Below are 23570 nucleotides of genomic sequence, written 5' to 3'. Positions count from 1 at the left end.
TAGATTTCTGGCAAGTCTGAAGCACCCTTTTTTAAACCATTCTTTCGGTGTTACAATGCAGAGATGATTACAGTACAGAAGCATAGGAAAATGTGGAACTCCTGCGTTGGTTGCATTTATTGCTAGAGTTTGAAGGCCAAATTTCATCATGTTGTACTCTTGGTGTGACCTGCTCTTGCTCATACTGTCAAGTGAGAAACACGTCCTGCATTCCTCACAAAAGGTCATGCAGGGGTCTGCATGAGAGATGTGAAAGGTCATCCTGACTTACCACTGAGATTAAAGTGACCTGTCACCACCTCAGGAAAGCGTGATTAAGAACAGGCCACAGACAGCTGCAAGGCCTGATGTGCTAGAATGTGGTCACTGATGAACAATGTGTATATGTTTGCGTGCGCATGCATGCCATCGCTGACACTTTGATGACAGTCACAGAAGTGTGAATTAACACCAGCTAAATGAGGCCATGGCATGGCATTTGAATTCAATGGCATGCTCAAGCTAATGTACAGCTCCTGAAGAGGAGAAAGAGGGAGCTAAAGAAAGTGTGTGGTCTTTAACCACAAAAGTTAAAGACCACACACACAATAGATTTTTTGGAAAACCTATCTATTGGTTTGGTAATTTGAAGGCAGCAAAGATGAGCTGAGAGGTGAAATTGCGAGGAATTCTGTTGCCGTAGTATGAACATTAACGATGAGAAAATCCGAGTCCAAGTAAGATTTGTGGAGTGCAATCTTGAAAACGGGGAAAAAAAGACATTTTGTTGTTATTACTCCTTGTGTGGTGTATGGCTTCTGGCTTGGCAGATAGCTAAAAGGTTCCTCCAGTAAATACCCAGGAATCACGTCTTGTTTTGGATGTTTACTACAAAGCGCACTCTGAAACTGCAACATATACATAAAGACTACATGACAAATTTTCTGTTTACAACTCAATTTGTGTCTACAGCATGTAGCATTTAACTCGAGCAAGCATTTAGTGGTAGATAGCAATTAGCATGATGCTCATGTAACATTTAAAATATAATTTACATGCTAAGGCATTTATGTTTGTTAAGAATGTAAAAGAAATTTATGTTAATAGCTTGAAAATAAGTATTTAAGATAAGTAAATCAGCTCGTATTACTTTACAGCTAGTATTACTTTGTACTCACGGATGTTCATGTTCTTTGGGGACTAAATATAAAGGTAATGATGAGAAAAACAACAGCTAGCTTCTATACTTGTTGGTGCAGAGCAAATTTGTGGCAACTTCAACTTCAACTTAAGGGCCATTGGGCAGCATAGCAGTTACTTAAAAATGTGTATTTTTTTATTGATTTGACTTTCACGGTCTATCCAATTAAAATAATAATATTATTGTAGTATCCAACTGATACTAACCAAGGGATATACTTTATCAGGTCATTCTTATTAAAACTTTATTAGTTCCAGGTAAAGTATTGGCTCTTTTGTCTTTGCAAAAAATGAAATTGACATCTGCAATATCTAGATTACACAAACTATGGTAAACTGAATCAATAGGTATACATGCAGTACAGCTTGAGATGCATCCTCTCACGATCAATGCATCAAATTAACAGCCATTGATAGGTGTGTCAGACATTTTGTCTTACTGCCAATTATCATAATTACCTTTTGGTGTATTATTGACAATCTGTCATAAGATCCATCACCATATATTGACAACTGCATGCTTTCTAGCTGAAATTAAACAGTAGATGGACAATACAGAAAAAGAAAATTGTTAAAATTAAAAAAAAAAAAAAAGATCATCAACATATTCCTTGCACTCCTTGTGATGTGTACAAATCCTGAGAGCTTATATGATAGACGGCTTATTTGTGAATGGGTGAAAGATCATTCACAACGGAATATGCAAAATTATCATTTTTAAAATCAGATTTAAGAATCAAAGCTTAACGAAAAACAAGAACGTATGCTTTTAGCTTAGTAGGTCTATGTAACTGCTCTAAATAAACCTACAAGTTTGACTTTATATACTGTAGGTATGTTTAGTTGACATTTTTTCAAGTTGCCTTCTATTTATTTTTAGCATAGTTTTTTCAAGTAGCGTAGACTTAAAATATAAAGAGAAAAACATTTACTTAGACCCTTCTAACTCCATGGCAAACATTGTGGGCCGTCATCCTACAGCTATGCCATTTGAGGTTTCTCATCTACAGTCTTATGAGACCATTTGCTAACATCCAAAACCGTTTGACTCTGCAATCAGCTAAATCTAAATGTTGCTTTCCTGCCGTCTCCTGGACGTCAGGAGGTCTGCTCTGATTTGCTCTGGCGATCTGTGGATGCTTGCCAACCACTGTTTCGGAGTGTCTCTAGGTTTGACGGCTGGACACTGAGACAGGTTGTTTTGCATTCAGAACACACTGACCTTGTGTTTGTGCCAGAGACGTTTCCATTACCTGACAGGATACCCAGAGAGCTTGGTTATGATCCCCATGGCAACGTGACACACAGAGATAATTGACCAGATAGGATGATGATGTGAGATAATGTGACATGAAATGCTCTTCTTTCTCTGTATTGCCTCTGTTTCACTTGGAAAAGTCTTTTCAAATATCAGTTTTGTGCGAAAACCATGTTTCCACTGTCTGAATGAAACACTGCCAGCCTTTAAGTAGTTGGCTATGTTGACATACCTCTTATATTTAAAATAAATTCATCCACACCTCTCTTTGTTCTGAGGTACTGTAATTTTAATTGACCTATTATAATGCTGCAATGATGGAGTCATGCAAAGAACTTGCCATTAGGCATATTTGCCTCTACATGAATGATACAGAATGTATTAAAAAACTGTCCTCCTCCTCTTTGTAGTCTAAATAGTTTTGTACTTATTTCAACTGCAGGGTACGCAGTTGAAAAAAATTTGATATGATTGAAGTTTATTGCATCAAATATGTAAGCATATAATGAAAGCCTTTATATAAAAGTAGAGTAGAAAGAAAAAGTTGAAATGTCAGGTTGTTACCTCTGCACATTTAATTTTTATGTTTATTCAGTATTTAAATATGTTAGAATACCACTTTCAAATTTCAGTTATGCTTTCCTGAAGAATGAGAAACATTAGCTACAAAGCAGTAGTATCAGGGCCATTTCACATATAATACATTTCATGTATTCAAATTTCCTTTTCTCAATCAAATCTGTTTTTTCAAAGCAGATGGAAAATATTTTCATTTTTGTCATCAAAGCATAGATATTAGTGGCTTTTTTTCTGGTTATGATATGATACTCCTGCTGTTTTTGCAGCCGAGATGGAAGATTTTTACTAAAACAGTATAGAGATAAACTTAGCCACTGTTCTTAACCTCAGGTAGCCTTGAAATATCAGCCTTAGTTGTTCAATTTTGTACCTCATCCCTATACTGTATATGACCTTTCAGTATGTCAATCTCACAGTATCATGCCACCGTATTCATCGGGCCCAAACAATGATGGTATGGAAATTGAAATAAGGCTGAGTAAGCTGAAAGATAAGTAAGATGGAAAAAAAATTGAAGGCAGAATGAGACAGTAAGTGCAGAGGGTGAACAGGAGGAGAAATGTGATGGAGAACAGTAACAAAGGAGGAGGGAAAAGTGGAGATAACGGGTATCATCAAGGTCATAATGTTTGTATCAGAGAGCTGCGCTGTTGCAGATCAGGATGTAAACGCAGAAACAATTAAAATGCAGATCAGAAGACGGGGAGGCTTTGGGAAATGAGGCGTTTTGCCAAGATACACTCTAATAAATTCTATCAGCAACCCCATTGCAGGCAGCTGCGTCCCTGAAAACCTGAGCAGCTTCCATGTGCTGATTACAGAGTTTGTCCATGGTGCGTTCTTGGACAGTCCATTAGTCCACTTTAACATTAATCTCCATCACTGCACTCCCCCTATCCTTCTCCTCCTCCCCTAATCCATTGTTCCTAAAATGAAACTACTCACAACATTTTAGTGGATTGATTGGGGCTCACTATCCACATCTAACAAATTGAGGTTTGACCTAGTGATGATCCATCTCCATTAACAGAACATGAACCAAAATATGGAGTCGCCTCATAGACTATCTCCCTCCCTCATCCTGTCTCAGACTCTCTTACCCTGCCCTCTTTGTAAATGTCACTCACTATATCCACAAGTCCAATTATTGGCTTGTCCCTTTGAATGACAAAACACAAGTATTATCCCATAGATTCCTCCTATACAATCAAGAATTTCACAGAAAATCCCATACAGTATTCTTGAACGACATTGACTACAAAACACACCACTGAATACAGAAAAAACAACACATTCTCTTGTCCTTTAGCAAGCTCCCCTTTCTAAACCAGTGCATCTCCTTCATTCCCAGCTACCTGGAAGACTTCCTCAAAGCGCATTTGTCTCATCCAGAATGCTGCTGCCAGTGTTGCGCATTTCTCCCATTTCACTTCCCTTCTTGTACTCACTCCAACTGCTGATGGCTGCTCATGCTACATTCAAAAGTTGCATGCTGGAAATGGTCTACATGCCAGCTCTCTGTTCTGCCAGTACTAGTTGTTTTCCTCTGTTATCCATTCTGTTATGCACCACCCTGGTCAAATCATCCTCCTCCTTGAATTCACCATGGCGGAGTGACCTTCCAGCTCCAGAGCAGCAGTCACTTAACACTGTAACTCGAAGGAAGAAAGCCAATCTTTCAAAGAGTACTTGTTATTCTCTTTCCACTGACACACATCCGCTCCTCTCCTCTTAACTTGAAATTATCTTGCTGGCTAAAAAAAGTGTTTTTCAGTGATGAGCATATGTCATTTGCAGGTAGATAAAAATCTGTATGCCTTTCCCTCCCGAAATCCAAATTTGCATTTTTGTGTTACACGTCATGATATTCACTCAAGAGATTTGAGACACATATTTACACTTGACAGACTTCTGGCTGCAGTGTTTCTTAGATCACATTTAAGGGGGATTTGAGTGATTTAAGCTTTATCCATCAATGCATCTTGGGAACATTTTAACCAAAATCTTATACAGTGAAGCACCGTTGGATATCTATCTGATCACACAAGACACGTATTGATTTCAGGTGTAACCACATCTGAGGTTGACGCCTCAAAGTCAACCTAAGTAAATTCTGACGATGGATATGGACAGTTCTATATTGAGAAAATTGATAAAACAAACAAAAACTGATTCCCCAATATTAGGGAGCACACAGCAAGGGAGAAGTGGTTTCTGGCAACATCATTACCACTATTTAGTCAATAACATGATCATAATATAACAAGAAATTGTAGCTGTGAATGGATGCAAAAACAAACAGTGACTGCCTCATGTTTAATTTCACCTGTCCTCCTACACTAGATTCAGCACTTAACACCGGGCTTTGCATGTGCACACTCACACTCATTAGACAGCTGAAATAGGCTGACTTCCCTCCAATCTGCGAACATAATGGTTTCTCTCCATATTTACATAACATTGCTGACCATCATTGCAGAGTTGGCGACATTGTCTCCATACTGATTGCTGTGCTGTGAGGCAAGTTGTGTTGTGACCTCTCACGTCCTGCAGTGAAAAGAGGCAATCATCTCTCTCGCTGCAAACCATAGGGCTGTTCCAAAATATATTTTACAGCATTAATTATTAACCCTGTTCACTGTTGGCTTTACCTGAAAGCAGACTGTCTGGTTTTTTTCTAAATGTTTTTTTTAAGTATAAACACAGCTAGTCAGAAAATACTCAGTTTCAAACAGCAGCTCCTATGCTTAGTAAAGGATTATTGAACAAGAGGGGGTCAACCAGTTCATAATCTTCTTCGAGATTCTTCGATTTTAACCACTTCAAAACTACTCGACAGATTTATTCACTCTCAAGGGATATTAATATGTAGGCCAGTCAACAGTCCTCCAAATTTAGAAGACAAAGTGTGCTGTTCATCCATCCCTGGCTACAAAATATGGCAAGAAAATATGTGATTAAGGTTGGGGGACAATCATGGTCACGCTTTAAAAGAAACAATGATGACTGTCCTTGCCTTGTAAAATAGATCATATTTACATGGCAAATGGTTTTGACAAATGACAGTGCTAATCAACTCAACATGTCATTGGCTTACTTTCAAGTGTTGGAAAAACATAAAGCAGTTGTTTGACAGGAGAAATTAACAGTGTGAATCCTGTCCCAGCATGGGAGAAAGTTTGGGCAAGGGAAAGGAGCAACTGTCAGAGACTTGTTCCACCAGAGAACCATTTTATCGTCTTATATGGAGGATTTTTTTCCAAACATAATATCCCCTGTTTTTCAAACCTAGCAAGAAGCTGAGACAATGTTTGGTTTATCCAAAGGACAACAATACAAAACACCAACAGAGCAACATTGTCCATGCTGTTAAATGCAATTAGGTACAGTCTTATGCATACAGATGAGATTGCCACACAAAGCAGAGCAGTCTACATTTTTTAATTTGTTTTACCTAGCTCCACAATCACCGTCAATCACTTGACCTTTGTATATGGATGTAAAATCGGACATATTTTGCCTTATAGCCACCTTACCCCATTCAATAGCATGTAAAACTGATCTATGAAAGGGGTCATAATCTTAACACCCACAATAAAACTAGAATAGCACAGACCATTCAGAACATTTCAAAATGAACATTAATAGGTCTTAATCTAATAGTTATGTTCCTAAATTCCTTGTCTGATGAAACGAGGAGATTCATCAAAGGCTGCTACTGTAAAACAGTCACTATTAATAGTAAAAATCCTGCTGATAACTTCTAGAGCTCTAAATTTTGGATGATAGTATTGATGGAGATCATTCCCTAAGAGAAGTGGGAGTCCTGAGGAAAAAAAAATCAGAGATATTCTGCTGCTTATGAACAGTACTTGCAAAAAAACACAACTTCCCCCAACATTTTCAAATGCTAACCATAGTATGATCTTCAGTACCCTGCTGAGCTGTGAATAAGCCGTTGGTCTGTCTCGGAAGTCTTATAATTGCTTTTGAGAAATTTTTTTTGTCCCGTCCTTAACCATGAAAAAAAAACTAAAAAAAATCCAATCTAGGAACCCCCTGTGCTTCTGCCTCGAGCAGAAATTGTGAAATTCTTAAATCAGCATGTGCACTGATGAAAAAGAATTTGGAAAAAAATCATAACTTAAGAAAAAAAGACTGAACACCCTTTCTGAGCACCCTTTTATGAGCAAAGAGGAATGGCAGACCAAAAGACGGTGTTGTTTTGATCTATATCTGTATTTCTGCTCTCATACATACAACGTGAATCTTTTGTTTATGACTGTTATCGCTCCTGGTGGAATACATGCAGAATTATTTCAGCACTGAAAATGCTGAAGTAAACATCCCACCACAGAGCAGAGGCATCATACACACACCTTAAAGGTGCACTACTAAAATGAGCAAACATACCCATAACCAAAAGTCATAAAAGAAAGTTGTGATTAGATGCCTTTGCCTGTGCAGGAAAACGAAAACTTTGATTTGATTAATATGCAGAAATTAGGTGTTATGTAAAGCCTGTGTTACAGAAGAACAGCTTAGTGTAACTGTAGAAGCATGTGAGCTCACAAAGCAGTGATCATTTTTATATTAAAGTGTTAGAGCAAGCATTGATCTATTTTTTTCTGCACCGGCAACAGCCGTGGCTGGAGGCATTATGTTTTTGGGTTGTCCATATGTCCATTTGTCTGTCCGTCCATCCCTTTCACGTGAACGCGATATCTCAGGAAAGCCTGGAAGGAATTTCTTCAACCCTGCCACAAATCTTCACTTGGACTCAAGGATGAACTAATTAGAATTTGGTGGTCAGAGGTCAAAGGTCAAGGTCACTGTGACCTCACATCCGTCCCATTCTTGTGAATGTGATATATCAGGAACATTGTAGGGACTTTCATTACATCTGGCACGAACATTAACTTGGAATCAAGGATGAGCTGATTAGAATTTGGTTGTCAAAGGTCAAGGTCAATAGGACTTCACACAACATGGCCGTAACTCAAGAACTCAGAATTAACTATGTTAATTATGACAAACTTTCACAAAAATGTCTCTCAGTACTTACTTACAATACCCAACTTGTTTGATTTTCCTAACTTGTCTGTTGCATTCAGCCCCAAGCCCACTTCTTCCCACTGAAGACGTAAATCTTCACGTCAAAAAGGTTTAATTTTAAAAAATGAATGGTATTTTCCTAAAACAGGTGGGAACTGTAGTTTTTGGCAAAGATGACTCAATGGGAGTCCAGGTTTTTTGAGACTATTTTCAAATGAGGATTAATGCACATTTGGTGCACAAGTGAGTATTAATGGCATCAGGATGGTGTAAGTGGGAGTGACTCAAAATAAACTCTAGAGGGCATGTTCACGGTAATGTAGGTACATGTCACCCAGGCAATGTTTACATGCAGAACTTAAAGGACTGTGATTACTGGACTGACATTTGTCAGGGGGATAGAAATAAAACTCTACATGAACGGTAATCTTATTCTGTGTATGCTGGATGTGAAAGAAAGCAATTGTTTGCTACCATGTTGGCCATAAAAACTTCATACAGCGGATTGTTTTTGAGTTTTTCTGCCCCACGGGTGACTCAAAAAATAAAGATAGATGAATGCAGCTTTAAATAACGCACATTACGGTTGCTGGTGCTTGATTTCCCTCTCCCTCACACATTGTCTCTTTTCTGTGCCCATCTTTCCCTCTTCCTTACACATCCAAATAAAGACTAGTCAAATAAAAGACTTCAGTATTTCCTAGGCTCATGTATGGCGTATATGAAACAGCCACATATGACATGTGTGCCACTCTGGGAAGGGATGACATTGCAGAGTCAGTGGTGTGTAAGAATGGTTGTCACTGCAAGCAAAAGATGCTTACAGGCTTGTCAGGACATATGACACATCAGAGCACAGTTTTGCCAGAGGCCTTAGTAAAGCTGCCATACATAGAATGAACATGGACACGTTTTGAAGGTACGCCTAAGGCTGTAAAGTTTGTTCTGTACCTATCCTGCTCTGGTTCAGGTTGCTACTGATTACTGTGACTCACAGTGACGTAAATGGGCAATGTCGAACGTTTTATTTATTTGACCCGCATCAAAACACTCTTAATCACGGAATGAGGCAAATGTTTATATGCAACAAGGATCATGTGATTGATCATGTGACCATGTAATTGGAGCATAATTCAGCAATTTTCCTTTTATGTGGATCGAGAGCCATCAAAGCTGTAGGGACGGTGTGTCATACAAAAGCGCACACATACACACAAACAGCTTCTGCATAGATGGACTAACTGTGCTCTGTTGACTGAAACAGCAATGCTTCTGAACAGTTGCTCACCTTACATGCCCTGTTGCCAGTTACAAGTGTGTGTGTGTGTGTTTGTGTAGGGGAGTAGTGCTTTATTATTGTGCATGTGTGCACTCATGTTGTTTTGTTACTAAAACCAAAGGCTGGGAATAGGACCCCCGCCATCTCTTTCTGATAGAAAACTCATAGAGGAGCTTTTATGCCGTATCATGTTTAGCTCTCAGTTTTTTAAAACCATTATACTTGTAGAACAAAATGTTTTTGCAGTCATTGGTCTGCCTAAGTTGATGATGTGCCATTAGGCTACACAGAGACAGAACATTTTACTCTCACTAATGCATTTCATACATTAATGTAATATCCCAGTTGCTTTAATTTCCTGTATGTACTAGATGATATAGATTAGATCGTATACTATGTCTTCTTTGGCTAAGATATCCATAGAGAATTTTTTAGTGGATTTGAACATATACTGTAAGATCACTATTACTATTGCCCTTTTCATTAGACCTGGGAAGGATTACTGAAATTTATATAATGCTGTGTCTCAGTGTAGTCTGAAAATAACCATAGAACAAATAGTTAAAAAAAAGATTTAAAAAAAAAAGAATCATGGAATATTAAATCCTAAATTTTATCTAAATACTTCACTCATTCAGCAGCCGAACGCATCTGTGGAGTTCTTTTTACAATGCAAATAAAACATTGTTTGGAAAGGTCGTTCCAACACAGTTGCAGAAGTTCCCACAAATGTGTTACACTTGTAGTTAAATTTGCTTTCACCTTCTGTCCAGTTCATCCCAAGCCAGCTCCATGGGGTTTACGTCTGGAGACTCTGCTGGTCTTCCATCTTGTGAATCCAGCATGTAGTTCTTTTCATCTAATGTTTTGAGTCATTATCTTGCTGTAGGATGAACCCCTGGCCAACCAATCTTTCTTCCTTTGTCACTTGCCTTTTTCTCACCATTCTGATAGCAATATACAATAATAATAATATACTTCCTGCAGTACAGTATTGTTCTAATAATAAATCAGAAGGTGCAGTAACACAGTTTGTTCCACCACTGCCTTTGTAAAGACAGAGGGTTTGTAAGTAATCAAAAAAGTTGGGGAAACTGTTGGAATTCACTTTCAAGGCTTCATTTACTTTCATTGCTGCAGGAAAACTGTAAGTTAACCAACCTACACTTTTTCTTTTTTTTTTCTCTATGGGTATCTATCTATCTATCTATCTGTCTATCTGTCTATCTGTCTATCTGTCTGTCTGTCTGTCTGTCTGTCTGTCTATTTTGGTGACACATACATAAGGTGATAATAAGTCAATGTTGTGTATAGAGCTTGTTGTACTGCCCCTGAGTGGCTAAATAATCAACTAATAATGGTTTAAGTAAAGCCTTGAATAATGTTTTAGCATTTGGTACCTTTCAACATACGAAGCAACTTTGTCATTATTCGCACCTTTTCCTTGCCCTTCGCCAGATTCTTACACTCATCTCGTCATCTAAATTAAGCAACACACCAGACACTGTATCCTGAGGCAAGAGGCAGCTCTAGTGATCCAAAATAAAACTGTACTTTGAATGTGTTTGACAGCCTTTGCCACTGTTTGTAGAAAAATTTCTAGTGTCAGAAACTCAGTGGACTTTATAGTTCAGGAGTTGAAAATGCCATATACCATCGGTGAATGTTATCAATTTCTGTAAAGCCCACTCATTAAAGTGTGGGGGGGGTGGCTAGAGCATATACAGTACTAGCACTCATTGGTGAGTCGTGAGGAAGCTTGAAGGCACATTAAAAAATAAAAAATAAATTATTCAACCGATCAATTAAAAGAACTATTTTACTGTCCTTAATATTAAAAGGGCATAACTAAGTCTATTTTTGCAGTATGTGTCTTTTCAGTAGCAAGAAAATGTGCAATGATGCATAAAACCTATTTAAAACTATTTCACCTCCCCATGCTTGTGCTCAGGAGTGACAGCACCTAACTTTGCCATGTTGCCAATCCTGTCCTCAAATTTAATGAACTGCAAGAACAGTTGGGCCAGTATCTAATGAAAATTGTAAGGGCACACTGCTGCACCCCGCCGACAGTTGGCTAGCGTTTTGGTCCTTAGCTGATGTTGTGTTTACTGACACAAAATCACTCAGACTTGGCTGGTGCAAGTTAGTGAGAGAGTTTAACAGACAAAGAGAGGCAGTAATGAAGCACACCTGAGCGTGATTAAGTGCTCTGGCTAGGTTACACTTGTCTGTGACAAAACAGATGAGATGAGCAGAAATGCCTGATATTAAAACTAATTGGCTAATCATGAAAATATGATTTCTTTCTGGAGCTGGTTTCATTTAATTTGATTACACTAACTGCTGGATTGTATTAAAAATAATTATGTTTAATTAGTAGCTTATCTTGAGTGTCCCTCAGTGCAGAGAATGTACCGGGTCTACTGTACACCAGGGACAGCAAAACAAGTAGGGCCCTTTGTGTGCAGGTTGTTATGACAACCTGAACAAGAATTTACATGAATTCTCTGAATGGTTCTCGCGGGTTGAAATCGTCAGTGGTGAAATCAGCAAGTGTATTCTTTGGTTAGGATGATATTTAGGCGTACCCCCGGGCCCTTTATACATGACCCATTACGACGGGCAAACTAAAACATAAAGGCAAAAAAGTCTAAAACAACTGTACAATAAAAATCAGTGATGTTTCTGGACTCTCCATAAGGTCAGTCACCAGAAAGAACTTTACAAGGTATAACGCAGTTGCAGTGAAAACAGCTTTGTTTAAAAAAAAAAAAAATTTAAAGTGAAAATCTGATTTTCAAGGCAAATCCTTTTTATATAGCTCCAAATCACAAATTTGCCTTAAAGGGCTTTACAAACTGTACAGCATGGTCACATGACGTCCTCTCTACCATGAGGACCTGGTAAGAGGTACACTACACATAAACACAAGAGGTGAAACCCAAGGACACCATTCGCACAAAGGGAGAACAGAGAAGGACAGCAATGCCGGAGGGAGTGGGGGTATAAAAACAAAAAAATCTCTTCTTCATATTTTGTGATAGCCAGTGTTTGGTAGAGGCCTAAAGATTGCAGAGGGAGACAAAATTGAAAAAAATGAGTGGGTAAGGAGATGTGTCAAACCTCCAGAGAAACAGCAATTTCTATAATTTGCATAAGTGTATGCAGTTATCTCTAATGAGGCATACAAGGAGGGCCATAACATGCTCTTCTTGTAAAAACCCACCGGGATATACGGTCATCATCCAGAAACATTAGCTGGATTTGTAGATGCCAGTCTGCTGATGAAAAACAAATGCAGTGCAAGGGAGAACCTGTAGCTCTGATGATTGAGATGTTCGATGAAGTGATGGCAGTGAGGGATGGTTGAGATTGCAGGCTGACTCATTTGAACGCTGGAGAAATACATGTCATAAAAAAAGCATTTATTTCTGTGCGCAGCTCCTTACTGTGACTCATTACACTTGTAAAGTGCCATTCGTTATGTCATAAACAAACACCGCGCCATGTTGCCAGAGCATAAAACACCAATACTGCAAGTGTTATGGCGTATGTGCTCAAACATCCATTTTTTTCAGTTTATGATTTAATTTTGTTCTGCATCACTGGTTTCCATCCTATGGTGCCACTTGCTGTGAGTCTTCTAAGTAATTTCCTCATGAAAAACACAGGCTCTTCTGTATTATATTGTATGTAGAAAAATGGTTTGGCATTTTGCTCAGAGAAGCATCTCCTGAAAGTTGACTGTACTTAAAATGTATTTATATGAATTTGTTTATGTTTCCAGTGTTACAGAAGAGTCTAGTGAGTCTTGCTTTTCAAGGCAGTGGAACTGAAAACTCTGCCATCTGTAATTCCCATGAGCATTTGCAGCTGTGTCCTCTCTGTGGTTTACCAGTGCCCGTGGTTCCCATCAGGTCGTCTCCTTTGGATTCCATTGAGAAAACCAACCGACGGGAGAGCTGTTTCATTAAAAAGTGCCATGTGCTGTAAAAATTCTAACAGTGGAATAGAAAGTATGTTTTGGAGAAGTTTGGGAGGGAACAGTTGCAAGATTGAAAATGACTAAACAAGTTTTATCCTAGTAGAGATGATTTTAGTTTTAGCTGACAGACACAAAACATCTCTTTGAAGCCACATGAAACAGTAATGATTGTTTTTTGTCTTTTGTTTGCAGTTTATATATAGAGTATCTCCTTCACAGCTGTACTCACAAACTGGTACTCCTTTTTTGTCACTTGTGGGGACATTGTATTGACCCACTTACAGTCCCCTTGATGCATGCTCTAAACTCTGCTACATGCCAAAGTCCAAACTGTTTCCCAACCATAACCTAAGTTTATTTCTGAAAAAAAAAAAAAAAAAATTGTTAAAGAAATGCTGTGGGTGCCTGTTTTTTTTCTCCTCCAATGACGAGTATGGCTTCACAATGTGGCTTTCTGAACAGATTATTCCATTAGTACAAGTACACTCACATGCATAGTGACAATGTGTTACACTTTCACCTGGACTGTATTACACAAGAGAGTAGAGTAAAACCTCACCACAAAACCCAGTTGCAAATTGCTTTGAATCCAGTTGATAGAATCTCTCAGTTTCTAGGTCATCAGTTCCCCACGGAGCCCCTGCGTAACTGGCCAGAGAACATAAAAAACATCATTGTTAATGCAACCAATGATGCAGATGAAAAGACACACGTGGGACAAACAGGACGTTGCTAATGCTCACAGCAAAGAGAGACTTTATTGTTTCTCCAAATCCTGGATTTAGAGATGGGTTTAATGCAAGAACAATGACTGGTTTCACGCTGCATCTTATCTACAGACTTTGTTGATATTTCCAATGACGCTGTTATGCAGTTTGTCTCCAGCTGTGCTAAAGTTAGATTCTTTAAGTGAAAAGATATATCTGAGTCAACGGAGCAGCTTCCATACGTTGCTAATAATAAAACTACCAAACATTTAGCATGCAACTGATATTTAATGCTAAAAAAGTCCCAGAGAGTTGTAGTCAGGGTTTCAAAATACATTGCATGTCTGTGTTAATGACATTGGTTCCACAGAGCCCAGACATCTTACTCCCAAGGCACATCCTCCAGATGCCTGGGTTCTCCATCCAGTTGGATGTGCCCAAAAGACCTCCACAGGGAGGTGTCCAAGATGTCCAAGCCAACTCAGCTTGTTCCTTTCGATGTGAAGGAGCAGTGGTTATACACTGAACATACTCTGGATGTCCAAGCCCCTCAGCCTGTCACTGAGATTAGGCTCAGGTGCCCTCTGAAGGAAGTTCATTTTGGCCACTTGTTGTGTTTACTGCCACTGCAGAGGAAGAAATCTCGTTCATATACAATGCAATTTTCCAGCCTTCAAATCAAAGCAGACAGAAACTAGCTACATTTGAGCAAAAAAAGACGTTTGAAAAATTGTGTTTGAAAAAAATCGCCAGTACCAACATAATGTGCCAGCAAAACCCTGTGATGCAGAAAAAGAAAAAAAAAAGGTTACTCTTTAAAGAAAAAAATGAAATGGGAACACAAAATGGAAAAAAAAATTCCAGAACCAGCAGGATGAGTGGCTTGGAAGTACTAGTCTGTCGGGATACCACAGTATTTTAAAGTGAGTTGAGACTGTTCTGAAGGCAAAAAGTATTACTCTCCTTCTGCTTTTTTAGGTAAATTGTATTACAAAATATTTATGTTGTCCTCCAGTTCTGTAAATTGCCTTTTCAACAACTTAATTGTGATATTTCATGCTTACTGTAACTTGTCCTATTTGTTCAGGTAAACTACCGTGTAAGTGGTAACATTCAGCAGTAATTTGACTAAAAATCTTAGCTGTTCGTTCCTTCCCCATGTTTATGAGGTATACCAGCACACATGAACAAATACCCAACTCAGTTAGGGACATCTGTGAGTTGCTGAAGGGGATGCTGGGGTTACCAGACCTATCTTTCTCTAATGTCTAGTCCCATACGACTGCACCAAATTGTCCGTGAACAACTTTGTTAAATCCCACCTCCCAGACACACGGAAAGGTGATTTCATGATGATCTTTCACTTGGTATTCACTGACATATGTGCAGACTTTTGCTTTTTCTACATAATGTAATTATCGGTGGGAAGCATGTATGAGACATTATAAAGTTTTTAATTTTTTTTTTTTTACAAAAGCTCACCTTTTGCTATTAACTTCTTCAATCTGTATAATCTGCTGATTCCCACCTTTACTGACGAAAACACAATTACCCAAAGACTGTAACCCAGTCTGACTTGTCAGCTATTTTCCTCAAGTGATTTATGAAAAGACATTAATAGAGATTCTAATGGCCTCACACTGATGATTTACTTATTGTAAATCTTTACCTGGAGTGGTTTGCCTGCTCTGCTGCCTTTTTTGTGTGGCAGCCTCTCTGTGCATTATCCGTGATCGCACAGGTCTGAAAGCTTGGTTTGTTGATTGCCAAATAGTTAAACACATCAAGCACACAGCTGCAGCTCTGACTTTTTCCCCAAGTGAAAACTGGCACAACCTGTGGCCATTTAGAAAAGAAATGTTAAGCCAGTGTTGCATTGTTTTCCCACTCCATAATAAATGTTAACAAGGCATTCAGTTTGATGTCTGGATGGGGAAGTACCAGAAAGTGACTAAAGAGTAATTGAAGCTAATGAAGACAAACACCATCAACCTTGAGCAAAGTTCAAATCAGTTTGTCTCGTATTATTGTAGTGTGAATACTGTGTGTGCATGATTCTTCAGGCATATGTTTTTGTTTTTGTCTGATCAGATTCGGCAAGACTACAATTTTAGTAAGCATACATACACAGTAGCTGCCATATAGTCTGGTACACGTTTATACACATAGACCCAGTGTGTCAAACAAGTGGGACTTAGTAGGGACCCTTCCCTGTATTATGGGAGGCACCACTGGCTTAAGGAAACGAAAGGTCAAGCTGTGAGGGCTGCCACAAACTTGTAAAAAGGTCAAACTAACCACCGACTCATTCTTCAGAACAAAATCTTTACGGGTTATGAAAGGGATACATATTTATGTAGGTGGGCTGCGCTAGTGCCACTGTTGGGTATTTGATTTATGGACATTTTACATTCTTTTTCCTTGAAGCTCCTCTTAAGAAAAGCTCATAGCCATACTGCTAGTCTCATAAATGATGCATCTTTGGAGACATCATTGTCAGAGTTTGTGTTAATTCAGATGATGTCCCTGGGAAGAAACAATATTTGGCCCTGTGTTTGTGTGTCAATACAGTAAGACACCACTGTCCCCTGCTTTATACTAGTGTAGGCAGACGCTCAGATTGACAAGTTTTCATTGGTGCTGTCACTTGTAGCCGCCTTCATAACTTAAAAAACACTCTAACTTCCCTGGGGGACATTCGGAATTGTCCTTAAGGCCTCCACTATCACAAAAGACTGAAGTAAATGGTACTTTTGAAACACAGATGAACACAGCAAGGATTGGGGTTTGAGCAAGCTTTCTTAAAAGTTGCTTGCATGTTCTCTAGGAAAGCACACAATACTGAAGAGTAGTTTTGTGATTTCTGACAGCACTGAGACATTTTTAAACTAGAGCTAGACCAATAAATCAGCCAGGTCATGAGATATTAGGTTATTGCAGATATATCAGAATTGGCATATATGTCAGACAATCAATAACAAGAAATTTCAGCACCGATATATGAGTACAGAGTACTAACAAGTTTATTCTCCAACTGTAAAATGTCCCGCTCTGTATATAGTAAGCGATCCTTTTAAAATTGTTTGTCTATCTTGAGTGTTTGTCTGTAAAATAAAAAAAGGAATGTATGCTTTTAGGACGTTTTAAACTCTCAAATATCAATATCAACCTCAAAAATACCTTAAAAAAAGTACCTTAAATAAAAATAAAAATTTCATAGTAACTACATACATTTACTCAAGTATACAATAGATCTCCTGCCCTCACTATGCACAGCTATGCAGCGAGCTAAGCACACTTCCAATAAATGCCCAAGGCAGCTAATTGTCTTTGAAGTTTTTACTGGAAACAGTAATTAATCACTGTAAGTAATCTAGTAAACATACACATAAAGGCAAAAAGAGTAACTGCAAAAAGACTAAAATACACAAGTTATTTCCTACAGTAATTCAACAGTTAAGACAGTCATGTGATTAAACACATAATTGTTTTAGATTCAGGTAAGATTGTTTTCTCAACTGTTGTTTACAAGGTCAAGAATAGATTTTGTGTTTACCACACTATATTTAACAGGCCTACTTACTAGTACTGTTGTTAATTTGAAGAATAAGGTTTTGCATTGAAAACGTACTATACCCATAAATCAAATACAGTATAAAGTACTAACGTAAAAGACAGGAATGTGTCAGCACCAATTTTTACAGTATTTTCTAACAGCAAAGTTAATCCAATATGATGGATTTACTTTTCCCAACATTGTTCAGTAATATGTTGTTAAGTATTATTCCTTTAGAAAATATGGAAAAGTAAAATAGAGTAGATGATTTATGCCACACTGAACTGTGAACTGTGATGGTTCTTATTAGCAGTCACTGAAAAGAGACCTGCAGGCAGGGGTCTTGTTCACTGTTCCCCATTCACATCCTTATCAGACAGACATTCAAACAGGTAGGCAGGGGATGTGCGTGCAGAGAAATCGTAAGTTCCCCGAGCCCTCAAGATCTTTCATGGGGTCTCCAAACCCTGATTCTTTCTGCCGTGATGAATTCAGTGTATTAATAATAGACAAGACCACTATTATTCTGGGATATCCAATTTAAAGTGATGAAAAAGTAATACACTGAAGCTTGAGTGAAATGAGAAATTGGAGAAAAAAGATATAAAGGGGTTTCTTAGAATGGGGAGATGTGCAGAATATCATATTAGTCCAGTGTAAATTACTCTTGTGCAATTTACTAAGTGCTCACAGTACTGACAGCCTTGGCTGGACTCCTGGACCAGATGCATAAAACTTTATAGATTCCTGTCTAAAAAAAAGCCTGTGTATGCACAAAAGCAGAAATATGCAAATTGTGCCAGATTTATGAACCTCTTTGTACAAATTGCTCTTTGTCATACATCTCAGTTATTGTGAAAGTATGTACGCACGCAGAGGCCTACTGACGAATCACACGCTCCCACAGTCCGGAACTCTCGGAAGTAGCTAAATATGCTCCGAATCCCACCATCACCACTCATAGCTCTGCAGGTCTGCTGTAGTAACCATCTTTAGCTATTTGTTTTGACAAAGTGATGATTGTATGTAAATTATTGAACATGTATAGTCAACTGGGGAGAAGTGGAAGTGCTGCAGTAGTGGTTTGAAATCTTCCTGTGGACATTTTGAAACTTGTGAGGTGTATTATTCGCTCACTACTTTATAATTTATTTGAAAACGTACAGTCTTTTACTCATGGCAAAACAAAATCATGTATTCAAAAAGAGGAACATAAACATGTGAAAATACCTTTGGAGCTCTGTTGAGAACTGCAATGTGTTGAGGAGACTGAGCCCTACACACTCATAGTTAAACCACATAGCTGTTTTCACTCTACCTATCTTGTTAGAGCTCTTTTTAAAGGTCTTTACACACACGCGCGCGCACACACAGGTGTTTTCACTTACCCTGTCTGATTAGACCTCAGTGCCCAGGCCGGAGGTGGGTGGATAATTTGTCCCACCCCTAAGGGTGCAATAAAGATGCAACCTGTACAAACCCACAAAGTCCTGAGAAGAGGTCTTACCAGCCTCAATAATTAAAAATTCCACACTATCCACACTATTTCCTGTCCCCCTGCATTTTGTCACAGCACGTGAGGAAACTATTTACAAACTTAAGACTGAACTTTGATGCTTAACTTTTTGAATAACATTGTCGAGAAGTCCTAAGTGTTGTTGATACAAATATAAGAGCTAGTGAGCTGATATGTGAACATATCCATTTTGATGACAGCTGAGCAAACTCCATGTGCTGACGAAGACTTTGCAATGTGGTCAAAAGCTCCAGGAAAAGCTTGTAATTGGACCTTGAGTTGGGGTTGTTTCGTCTAACAGACTTTGTCTGTTTTATACTAGTTTCTGCATGGAAAATGGTGTGTGCATTATTTACATCTTGCCCCTGCTAAATAAACTTGGAGAGGATGTCAGCAACAAAGCATATGGTAACTCATATCCTGTAACAGTAGTCAGTGAAAAAAAGTGGTTTTATAGAAACAAGCTTTTCATTTTTTTTTTTCGTTTTCCATGACATTTCAAAAAATCCAGTGTGTGAACTGTTCGGATGTTTTCCATGAAATCCTATTTCACCCACAGCAGTTGATCTTACAATGAAATAATATGAGAAGTACTCAAAGAATGATTTTTCATAAATCTGAGGGTTTCATATTTGTTTTAGTACTGTTAGCATGGATGATTTAGAAAGAAATGAAGGAGTGAAAGACAATGGAAGGACATAGTGACAATAAGTGATTTCTTCACTTGAAGAGATGTAAGATGATGTCTGAGAAATTAGCCAACAAAGGGGTGTATCCGAACACGTGTATTCACCCCTGTCCCACACTGGCTGGATTAATTGAGCCTATTCATCACAATGACTGGATCAATTTACCCTTTGAGGACACCAGGCCCCTTTACACAAAATTAGGTGAATCAAATTTACCAAACTCCTCCTCTTTACTCTCTTCCATCTCCCCCTTTCTGTCTGGCACTCCATTTTGCCTTATCTATCTCTTCTCTCTCCACCTTTTCTGTATTCTTCTAAAGGCCTCAGGGGAGTGAGAGAGAGCACCAAGTATGTAAAAAAAGAAAGGAGCGCTCACTACAAGCGAGTGATGAGAAATCCACTCCAAGCCAATGGAATACAAAGACGATGTCTCTCTAATTTTCAATGCAATTATCTTGATTAATGCTTTAACGGGGGTGGGGTTGTGCTTCAAAATGGTCGTCACTCACGTCATCTGATTAAATAGCCAGTGCTCTGGCAAAACAATCAAGGGCAGATTTGGTGTCACTGTGATTGTTACTCAAGAGGGGAAATGGGGAAGAGAGAATCCGATTGTAATTACACTGTTATGCAGATTACAGATATTGTCTGAGGTGGATGGTCTAAGTGTCCAGGTGCAGGTTCAACCAGGCCCTCCACCTCACTCATACTGTTCTTTTTTTCCTTGTTTCTTTTTTTCCATTCCCTAAGATTTACCAGGAAGCAAGAGGACCATTTATAGAAAACGTTTGAATATTAGCCTCTGGACCATTATCAAGACGCACTTTTTTTGCTAGTTGCTGCTCATGTTGAACATGTATGGGTGAGCATTTTCAGAGATAATGATATACAAACGCAACATAATTAACTTTGTCCCCCTGATGATTAAATGCCTCAGTTTACATCTTCTCAGGGCCTATCCATGCTGAAATTGAATTTGCACAGTTGAAACCAACTTGATTTGATTTGCGTAATAATGAAATCTGGTGTTTTACATCAGGAAGGGCAAATATGTTGACAAGCTTAACAGCAATGGGCTGCTACAAATGTGAAAGTGTGTATGTGTGAGTTTATTACCATGAAGGTTTATGTGTACATGTGGTATTTTTACGTGTATTTCCAGGTATCACACTGCGCCTGTGTTTGTGTGTGTGTGTGTGTGTGTGTGTGTGTGTGTGTGTGTGTATTTCTTTTTGCTCATATGTGTTTGTTAGTATTGTATGACCTCAAGCTGTCTGGATTCACCAGATTCTCCTGACACACTAATCTCCAAACTGTTTTTCAATGCCACGTTGCCTCAAGCAACAAAATGTCATATTGACATTGTGCCATTTCCTATTCTTTGATCTCTTTCATGTTGTATCGTCCAGGTGAGGTTCAGAAAAGTGATCTTAGCTCCACTTTTTTTCAAATTTCTGTCTCTAATCCAAAGGGACAGGATAGATAGAAACAGTGGTGTTGATCAATGAAAAATTATAGGTTAGAGGCTTTCTTTCAAAGACCAAAGTTGCATCCAGGCCTCTGGGATCCGATTGCAATCTTCTGTTTTCATTGTAGATGAGGTTAGCAATTATCCCAATCAATACATCCAATTCTATACGGGTCTGGGTGTCAGCAGAGATCATTGTAAGTTTCACTTTGGTTTGTCAAGGTGGGATGTCAGACAGTTTGCCAAAATAGCAAAGTTTCTCACAGTGGGTGAGGGTCAGTGAGTGTTTCTGCACCATATGTTCCACAGAGAATGCGCCGGTCAGAAGAAGATCCACTAATGCAAATAACTTTGCCCTGTGGATGAGGGTTTTGCCCCAGAGCAGAAGAGTGGTACAGAATTTTTCACCGAGCTTTTAATTGGTCACTCACAATTTACATTTAAAAAATATGAATCATCTCTTTCCAGAAACAGTATATTCATTACTCAGGATCACTGCTCCCAAGACCTTTTTTTTGCTTGTGTCTTTGACTGCTTGTGACCCCTCGTCACATGGTGCATATCTAACAGTTGAGAGCAGTTCAATTAAAGAGGGATTTGCCCTCCTCGGGAAGCGTCATTTACATTGTTTTTTTGAGGCCCAGAGAGGTAAAACTATCCAGCATTATGAAAGGCAAACCAAAGATTACAGAAAAGTCAGAAAAATGAAACGTATATTCATTATGATTTTTCATACTTTCTAAACTGATAATCATATTATGAACCTTTCGAGTCACTTCCGCAAGGGGTCTCGACTCCTAAGCTGGGAACCAAAAGACTTCTTCTTTAGTTAAAAGTAGATTCAAATATAATAATGGATTTTCCTGCGTAAGCGGACACATGTTTTTAGATGTAATTTTTTGCTGTGTAGAACTAGTGGTTAGACACCACTACTGGTAAGTGAGAAAATATGGTTTTGTAATTTGGATAACCTGTTACTTAAAGACACTTTAGCCAAACACACTCATGCACTTACGCACGCAAGCACGCACGCACCACACACACACATAAAACATCCTTGCTTTATTAAACCTTAACCATCACAACTGAATGCCTTACCCCAACCCTCAACTTAACCCTAACCTAAACTTCATTCTAACCTGAACCCTAAACCCTCCAACAGCCACTTAAACTTGTAGGGTCCAGCAGTTTGGTCATTTTAGATTAATTTATTAATTCATTATGAGCACATTATATTTCCTACATTTAAAACACCTTTTGGAAGGTATAAATCTCAGCTGAAGTTAATTTTTATATAACACGTGTAGTGGAATGTCTTTCATTCACTCTAATTTTCTAATTAGTTAATTCATGAATCTACCACTTAAATAAATTAACCCTACAAAAGTGCCTCCATTATATGACTTTGTGGAACCTTTCTGATGATTAGGTAGTAGAAAGCACCTGTCAGCATTTATCCACTCATTCATCACACTGCTGTTGGGTAGACTTTAAGGACCTTTCACTCAGTGTAGCCCATTGTGACCGAAACGTGCACCAGTCCATGAATATTTCATTACAACAGTCTAGAACTCGACCATGTACTGTACAGCCCAATACATGTTATTTAGGGTTTCTGCTTTTGGTCCTTTTTTATAATTCTTGGTTGTCTGGTTTGTTCCACTGAATTGTCTGTTTTCTGTTTTTACGTGTAAATATTCTTTGAATAATAAATATAAATGCATCGGTTGGGATCCACAAATATACAGTATTTATTGTCTTATGATTTAGGAATGTTAATGATCATGTCAGATATGCAAGCATAATAACATCGGACCAAAAATGACAAATTGACAAACAAAAGTGCAGTGAAATGTAACAACAGTATAAAATTAATGGCAACACTGTCATTGAATATTAAACCAAGTAGCTCTAATTCAAAACAATCATTTCGAGCACATAGAGACATCTTTATTATCCAGTGCCAAGTAAGGCTGGCTGTTACATGAAGGCACCTTTTCGGGTGCATTGCAGATATAAAATTCATATTCTGTGGCCGAGGCTTGATCTTCCTCTTTCTCCCTGCAACCGGGCCTGAACAGAATGTAATCATAGGAGGAACAGGGGATCAGTCTTCTGGTCTACTTGCCACTCTGTATCTCTCTATTTCTGACTCATTCTACAACAATTGATTAAATGCATTTGATGTTTGATATATAAAGCAACTGTCAAACATGTGTTTACAAGTGGCAGAAGAACTGAAGTAAGAAAAATCCCTAGTGAACAGTGTTGTGTTCATTTTCCAGCCTATCAATAC

At 38.4% G+C, this 23570-nt stretch overlaps 1 long non-coding RNA gene across 1 annotated transcript in view; it reads left to right on the top strand.

Moving 5' to 3' along the window:
* LOC120802076 overlaps window positions 1–13662 on the top strand; it is a 69875-nt gene extending 56213 nt beyond the window's left edge. Inside the window, exon 3 of the long non-coding RNA XR_005709180.1 lies at window positions 13141–13662. This is a non-coding gene — a long non-coding RNA (uncharacterized LOC120802076). The remainder of the gene's footprint in view (window positions 1–13140) is intronic.
* Window positions 13663–23570: the final 9908 nt, after the last annotated feature.

Source organism: Xiphias gladius, chromosome 17, assembly GCF_016859285.1.
Source record: "Xiphias gladius isolate SHS-SW01 ecotype Sanya breed wild chromosome 17, ASM1685928v1, whole genome shotgun sequence".
NCBI lineage: Eukaryota > Metazoa > Chordata > Actinopteri > Istiophoriformes > Xiphiidae > Xiphias > Xiphias gladius.
Note: the sequence above shows the minus strand (reverse complement) of the source record. Positions and strands in the feature narration are given on the sequence as shown.